Consider the following 8,926-nt stretch of genomic DNA (forward strand, 5'->3'; position numbering starts at 1 on the left):
TGATTGTAAATTTTTGGGAGGTATGTGGTTAATACTGGAATTTCTCCCCCCCCCCTCCAAACTTGTTATAATTTTCACGGCAATGAAGTGGTTCGTGGATGGTTTCATCCGTTTCTTGATTGGTCCAGTGATTTTGATCCTAAGGAACGATTAGTTTGGCTTGACATTGAAGACATGCCTCTTCATGCATGGTCAAAGTCGAATTTTATAAAAAGTAGCATCAAAGTGGGGTAACATTCGTAACATGGATGAAACGTTGGGGCTTAATTTGTCTGAGGATTTGTGTGGAGACTCAAAAAATAGGAATTATTTCAGAATAGATGTCAATTAAGGTGGATAGTTCAGTTTTTACTGTGCGAGTTAAAGAATTCATGGGACAGTCTCCATCTTTTAACGGGTCTGTTATTGTTAATGAGGTGGACGACAATCAATTTGAAGGCCTAAATTTGAATTTTGAGGGGGATGACTATATTAGCATTACCTCATCTAAAGATGCCGGTAATGATGGTTTTGTAGGAACATGATTCTAACCCTTTTCAGTCACGTGATTTGATTTTGGAGGATTCACGTATGAACAAAATTTTAAAAAAGAAATTAGTTAAGGATTCAATAAGGTTAAGAATTTGCAACCCAAAGAAAGTGACCATTTAGCATCTATAAATGCTTCATTACAGTATGAATCTTCTCCAACTCATCCTCCAGGATGGTCTGAACCACGTGTTTTTGATGACCGTTATGTCCAGCATTCTCGAGGAGGTGGCGGATCTTGTGGTTCTTTCCGATCAACTAGTGTCCATCAGGGTAGTAAATAGCCTTCAGTTGTGGAGGGTCTTGATGTTCTTATCCAAATGGGTCATGCTTTAGGTAGATCTATGCAAGGTTGTGTGAAAGATGAAGATGAGGTAATTAAGAGGTCATATGCCAATCAAGTTTTTAAATGAATTACATTTTTGTTAATATGCAAGGTGTAGGTAATGTGGATAAAATATCTTGGTAACGTAAGCTTGGAAATAAACATCGTGTTAATTTTGTGGCCATTCAAGTTACAAAATCTAAGTCTGTGGATCATTATTTTGTTTGTTCGATGTGGGGATTTGGAGTTCGAAATGCATTAAGATCATGATTGTCGTTGTTTATTTTCCCCAGACCTTGGATAAGAATAAATTGGTGTGGTATTCTTTATTACGGTTGATTTTAAAAACTAATGATGTGATAATTATAACAGGTGATTTTAATGCGATTCGTTATTAGACGGAAAGGTTTGGCACGATTTTTAATGCTTTAGAGGCTAGAGAGTTTAATAAGTTTATATCTAATTCATATTTGGTTGATGTGGTGCTTGGTGGTTCGTCTTTTACTTGGTCTAATAGGTGGCAGACTAAAATGATCAAACTGGACCGCTTTCCTATTTCTGAAAGTTTTTTTAACGAGTTTCCTTCTGCTTCGACTTTGATTCTTGAGAAGGGTTTACCTGATCATAATCCTATTATTATTTTCGAACAATGTGTTGATTATGGTCCTTCCCCCTTTCGATTTTTTCATTCGTGGTTGGAGATTAATGGAATTGACAAGGTTGTTAAAGATTCTTGGGCTATTCTTGTGGTGGGTGAGACTAATGAAATGGTTATTTTTAGGAAGAAACTTTAGATTGTTAAAAATAATTCGAAACAATGGAATTCTATCTGGAGACAGTCAAATGATTCTTGTAAGAAACAATTGAGTTTGGAGATTGATTTTATTCCAAAACGTATTGATGATGGTGTGGCTTCACAAGAGGAACAGAAAAATCAAATTTTCTTCTCAAAACAAATTAGGGACATCAAACATGTGAACAATCTTGATTTAGCTCAAAAAGCTAAAGATAAGTGGGGGATTAAGGGGGATGAAAATTCTAAATTTTTCATGTCTATGTGAATCGTAGGAGAAGATAGACAGACTACCATAAAAAGAATTATGAAAGATGGAGTGTGGGTTTTGGATCCTAATGTTGGTAAAAATGAGTTTTTTACTCATTTTAAATCTAGATTTGCTAATATCCCTGGTGTTCGTGCTTCTATTATTTCTGATAGCTTCCTAAAGTTGTCGTTACATCAGTGCTTCTCTTGATTCACCTTTATCTTCTGAGGAAATTAAGACAGTTGTTTGGTATTGTAGGAGTGATAAGGCGCCCTGTAACACCCGCAGATTCGGGCTAGTCAATTGAGATATAATAAGCATTAAAATGAATTTTAGATAGAAGATTATTTATGATAAATAATATTAACCAAAGTTATAGTATATGTGACAAGGATTCCGTACATATAAAGAACGCCTAAATCTGACTTTGTGAGAGGAAGTTATGAGTTTTAGAAGTTTCAGCTTAGCAGTGTACAACTCAGACGCAAAAATAAAAATCGGTCTATTGTTAGGAAAAGCAATCTAAACAAGAGTTGAAGATCTCGTCAACAACTATACGTCAAAATAAAGACAGTCGAGAATGGATATCACGTGAGAGAGTTATGAATTTTTAACAGACTTCAACAGCCTAAGCATGTTAAAAACATAACTTTGATAATAAAGTCAAAATTAGCAGCGGAGTCTAAACGAAAGTTGTAGATCACATCGATAGCTACATGTGGATATAAAACATGACGAAAACAGAGCAAGTATGAAGAATATATGAATTTTCGATGAAATGGAAATTCCTCACATGCACTCGCGTGCAACGAAAGAGTGTGCGACGTGCACTGAAACTCCACCCGTTATCCACCATGTGTCACGCGACTGCTGGAACCATGTCATCATTTTCGACCAAGGACACGGCGCATACCGGCCAGGTGTGCGGCGCAAAGGCAAAATCCCCCTATAAATACCCTTCGAGGTTCAGTTCATTACCACACTTTTCTCACGTTCCTCTCTCGAGTTCTCCATGCTTTAGCTCTAGATTTCCCTTAGTTTTAGTCTTCGGCGGCGCTCTGAGATCCCTAGAAGCCTTTCAGTGTAAGACAGCCGGTGAATAGAAGCTCCCGGATCAGAATTTTGACCACATAATTCTCAGTTTTCATTAGAATACTATGTAGGTTAAGCTACACTTATTCTATTCAAGTGTAACTTTTAATTATAGTCATAATCATTATTACGAAACTATAATTAAGATTTATCAATGATTCCAAAGTCATTGTACTGATTGATTTACTTACATGGATGATGTATATGCTAGATTTAGTGAGGTGTATAAAGTGTGATTTTCAAACAGTATACTCTGTATACTAAACAGACCCTACCTTCAATACGATTCTACATGGTTGTTCCTTACTTGATAGTTCTTGATGTAGACATTAGGATTAGTGAGGGATCTAAACTAGCATTTGTTACTAGGTTTATGAGACTAAGAATTATTGATATGAACCTAGGTCGCGTCAAAGGAAAAGCGAAAGGTGTCAGGTGAAGCTCTACTGAAATCACCATACATTCACATAAGTATGGTAAGTGCATAATTACTTTCATCTTACACATAAATATGAAGCACTTAGATAATTGAATGTTATATGTGCCTATTGTCTGCAATATGTGTTAGGTGAACCTATATGACATGATTTTACTCGGTTTGATTATATAAGTATTTTACCATTTATAATATACATATACATACATATATATAAGTAAATTAGGATTAATAAAAGATATCCTAATTAAAATTTGTTAGGATCGTTAGATATCCTAAAAAGATAGTAAATTAGGGTTAATAAATGATATCCTAATTAAAATACGTTAGGATCGTTATATATCCTAAAAAGATAGAAAATTACAATTAATAAAAGATAACCTAATTAAAATACGCTAGGATCGTTAAATATCCTAAAATGATAGAAAGCTAGGTTAATAATTAAGAAATATTTTCTCAAAGAAATGGATTCTTAAAAATATTTAAAAATAAAAACTCGTGCACTCACCAACATTATGTTGACTTTCAAAATATATGTATTCTCATGAAGATGAGTGTGGAGGAGTGTCTCACTAGTAAGAAGGAGGTCTGCAAGGGAACAGTTGAAGTTTAGTATCGTTTGTTTTAGGAGTTTGTGTATGTCTCAAAAACAATGCAATCCTTCAAAAATCAATAATAAATAAATGTTTAAAATATACCTCTATGTTTGATTGTACTTGTTACCGAGATCCAATTATCCTAACGTCGCATTGTCCGATGTTTCCGCCAACGGCTGGGCACGGTGTGACATTAGGTCTTTTGTGTTAGTCTTATTTTATCTCTGATAAGACTGTGATGCTCTACTCTTAATACTTATATTATTATTATCATTAAATAATATGTGTATCTTAACGCATATAGATCAGCACTTGGTTCACATATCATATATTATCAAATATGTTCTTAACACATATTCCAGGCAATAAGCATATAGCTCAAATATATACTCTTTAACATATATTTAATTATTTAATTAATACTTGTATGAAAATCGTGTTCATGAAAAGGAATATGCACTCACTTGGGTGAATAATGATTTCGACAGCGTTTCACTTCGCACTTCCATAGAGACCTAGACGTATAAAGCACTAAGCCTTAGTCTAGTTTGATAATATTGGCAACTATTTAATGATAGTCTAGATACCTTAATAATCCCAATGTCTACTGATCTATAGCTGATAAGATACAACTAGGTAAGATCATATAAGAGGTAGGGTCCGTTTTGTATATAGAGTATACTGTTTGGAAATCCTATTTTAAACACCTCACTAAATCCGACCTAGACATCATCCCTGTAAGTAGATCAATCATTATAATGACATGGAATCACTGATAAATCTTAAGTAAAGGTTCATAATGAATACTGTGATTATAATTAAGAGTTACACTTGAATAAAATAAGTGTAGCAGAACTTACAGAGTATGCTGCTGAAAATCGGGTAATTACGCAGATACAATCTTGATCCGGGAGCTTCTATTATCCAACTATATGACAACACAAGGCATCGATAAAGTGATCAAGAACTAGGGAGTATAGGGAGTAAGGAATATAAATGATCTCCAGACGATTCGAAGAAATGATGTGAGATGAATGAGCTAAAGTCGGAAGTTTATATAGGCTGATTCGGGGTGCACGTCGTGCATCCTGTCTATTGCACACCACGCATCTGGTCGGCCAGAGTGACTTTTCTCTCAATGGGTGGTAACACGTGTCACAATCTTGTTGGTTGTCTATGCACGCTGCGCATCTTGTCTATGCGCGACTGAGCACAAATTTTTATAAAATCTTGGAAAGCTAATAACTTCTTCATAAGAGCTCCGTTTTCGATGGATTTTATATCCACTCGTAGCTATCGACGTGATCTATAACTTTTGTTTAGACTCTGTTGACTAATTTTGAATTTATTAACATGATTAAAATGTTAAAGTCCGTTAAAAATTCATAACTCTCTCATCTGACGTCCGTTCTCGACTGTTTTTATACTTTCGGGTTTCTATTAACGAGATCTTCGATTCTTGTTTAGATTTTTTCGGCTAAAATCCAACTGATCTAGAATTTGATTTCTGAGTTGTATACTGCTATGCTGAATCTTAGAAAAATCATTACTTCCTCTAATGAAGTCAAATTTTGACGTTCTCTATATGTACGATCTCGGTTTAGTGACTACTACAAATTTTGTCTAGATCACCGAGGCTAAAAATTAATCTATCGAAAATTTACTTTTTACGATACGCAGTGTCGTGCCGGTTTAATCGTGAAACTTCGAAGAAGTATAACTTTTTCATACGAAGTCAGATTCCAGCGTTCTTTATATGTGTGGAATCCTTGTCACAAATAATATAAGTTGGTTAAGATTATTCATCCTAAATAATCTCTTATTTAAAAGTCATTATTATGGCTTATAATAACTTATTTTCCTAGCCTAAATTTGCAGGTGTTACATTTATCTCTCCCTTTGGATGATTACGTCCCAGAATCATCAACACAATAGGGCTTGTATAATGACTCCGCACATTTCCATTCCATCCTAGGTGGCAACTGTAACTCTTACGTCTTTGAGTTTCCAATTCTTAGAATTTTTGGATTGTTGACGGTATCTACATTGGATGCTCCTGATCCTTCTAGGATAGACTTAACCTAACTTAAGATCCTTCCTTCCATCATCGTAACAGACCGATGGGTCATGTTCTAATGAACTGTAACGCCCGGATTCCTGGTATGTATTTTAAATAAAAGTCATTTATGTTTATGAAGGAACTCGACGAGTTGGAGGCCCTACTCGTCGAGTCGGTTGGGTTTTGGACGCGGGGATTAAGTCATCTACTCTGCGAGTCGAGATCCTCGACTTGACGAGTAGAGCTGTCCGGGTGAAACCCTAATTTTTAGGGTTTTCACCCTATTTAAACGCCTTATCTAGCCCCATTTCATCCTCAATCATCTCCCATAGTCCAGAAAAGCCCTAACTCAAAACCCTAAAACATTTTGAGTATTCTTGAGCCATTTTTGTGTGTTTTTGGTTGCTTGAAGCTTGAAGAAAGAAGTGAAAGCTTGGGGGTTCTATAAGAAGCAAGTAGATCCAGAGATTTTGCTACTTTTCCAGCTCAAGATAGGTATAAAGTTTGTACCTTGTTCCTTCATTCTTTAGATCTCTTTATGCGGTAGTTTAGGGTCATTTGAAGCTTATTATGAAGCCATTCATGGATGGAAACTTGCATGGAACTATAACTTCGGATCCAAAGTCTTAGAGGGACTGCATGGCATAAAGGTGCCAACTTTATGGCCATGGGAGTCCCATGCACATTATGAACCACTTTTTAGGGATTTTTGGTCTAGATAATCCATGCATGCATGTAAAGTTTATAGCTTTATGTGTTATATCGACCCTAGGAGGCCAAATCTATGTTTTGGATGCAATAAGCATGACTGAAATCGACTGTATGGATTTGGCTTATGAGGGACTCGACGAGTTGTTCATACAACTCAGCGAGTCGGGTCGTGGTCCCCAATCCTTTCTGGCTCAGAGTGAACTCTTTGAGTCTACGAGATGACTCAACGAGTTGGACTTGGTTTTTGGACTCGAAGAACATAGGACTAGGAGAGTTCAGGGATGAACTCGGCGAGTAAGGCGTTAATGTCCCAATGGAGATGAAGATAGACTCGACGAGATCGAGATCGAACTCGAAGAGTGGTGAGCAAAATACCTATACTTGTTTGAAGGGGAACTCGACGAATAGATGGACCAACACGGCGAGTTGAGTCTACCAGGACGTTGACTTTGACCAGAGCGTTAACCTTGACTTTGACTCTGAACTGGGTGGACCCTTATGAGGGGTTATGAATATGGATGAGATAAGTAAAGGAAATCGTTATGTGTAGGAGTTTGTGAGGAGTAAATCTCAGCACCGAGGAGAGTTCAGCTACTGCACGACATCGAGGTGAGTTACCTTCCAGTAGAAGTGGCTCTAAGGCCACAATGCCGACCCACTAGTAGGTGATTATGTAGGAGATGATTGTCTTTGTGATAATTCTCTGGTTGTCGCTATCTGATATGCTATATTTTCTAGGAAACTATGTCATACATGTTAGTAGTAGTAGGGGAGGATAGTCCCCAGGTACCGGTTGAAAGACACCGAAGGGGTAGTCAGTATCCATGTATGCCTAGCAATACTTTATGTTATGTTTTTATAGTAGTAGTACGGGGTGAAATAGTCCCCGGAACCGGTTGAGATAAACCGGAATGGGTAGGTCAGACACCCCATTATGTCTGACATGGGGTAGGTTGAGCACCCCGGTATGCTCTTCAGGGTAGGTCGGGCACCCAGATATGCCTGGCAGGGGTAGGTCGGGCACCCCGGTATGCCTGGCAGTATGTGCTTGTATGGTATGTGGTATGATGGGGGAACTCACTAAGTTTCGTGCTTACGGTTTACAATTTTTGTTTCAGGTCCTTCTTCTTCCAGGGGAAAGGAGCCGTCCCGGTAGCAGCACATCACACACACACACTAGTTTTCGCATATGATATTCCTGGGATTTTTGTACTCTGACATTACTTATCATGATATGTATTGACTACTTATACTCCATTTTACTACGATTGATGTTATGATGGTTTTTTTTGACAAATGGTTTTCATAATTAATAACTTTAAATGAAATTTTTGGCCTTGAAATTTGGGATGTTACATGAACTCTCATCGTATGATGAAACAGTTAGACTTTGGTCTCTTTGAGTGAGACTCTAATATGAAGGATACCTTCCTTCATTTTCTAATGTGGTATAATTACATTCTAGCATGTAGTACTTCTAGCTACAGGTTGCTTAATTTTAACGATGATCATGATACCTCTATTTATCGTATTGATTATCTTTTTTCCTTCAATGTTTTAATAAATTCGGACGCTACATCAAACTTACTTCATAGATTAGTCGGACTCGATTTGACAAGACTACTATGGTCGGAATATTTATCTTCATAGTCATTAACGAAACAAAGGTAGCGATGGAAATGAGAAAAATAGCTCAACTACTAGGGTCATAGTAACCTTGTGACTTTCCTGATCCTAGTGCTAGTCTTGTGTTTCTGGTAGTATATGCCGCTACTACATTTCACACATACTCACACTTAGAAAAAGGAATTTTCACAGAAAGCACATAACGTAGTTTAGGAAATTGCATTATCTTCGATAACAAATACATTTATTTTACATGTTTATTAGGTCACTTATTCTAATACTACTCACTTTGTCCCTCATATCCCAAACTCTAGATAGGCCGCTCTCTATTCCTGACCTATTGTTGTTTCATCAAGGATCATGTGATATGCCCTTTCCTTCGGTTTCCATGGAATATGTGGCCTTTCCGCTATTCTTTTCTTCGGGCAGTCCTTGTGGAAATGCCCTACTTCTCCACACTCGAAGCAGACCTCCTGCTCGGCCTTGCATTCATTGACATAATGACCAGTC

The sequence above is a fragment of the Lactuca virosa genome, chromosome 2, assembly GCF_052849685.1.
Source record: "Lactuca virosa cultivar CGN04683 chromosome 2, Lactuca_virosa_CGN04683_v6, whole genome shotgun sequence".
Classification (NCBI taxonomy): Eukaryota; Viridiplantae; Streptophyta; class Magnoliopsida; order Asterales; family Asteraceae; genus Lactuca; species Lactuca virosa.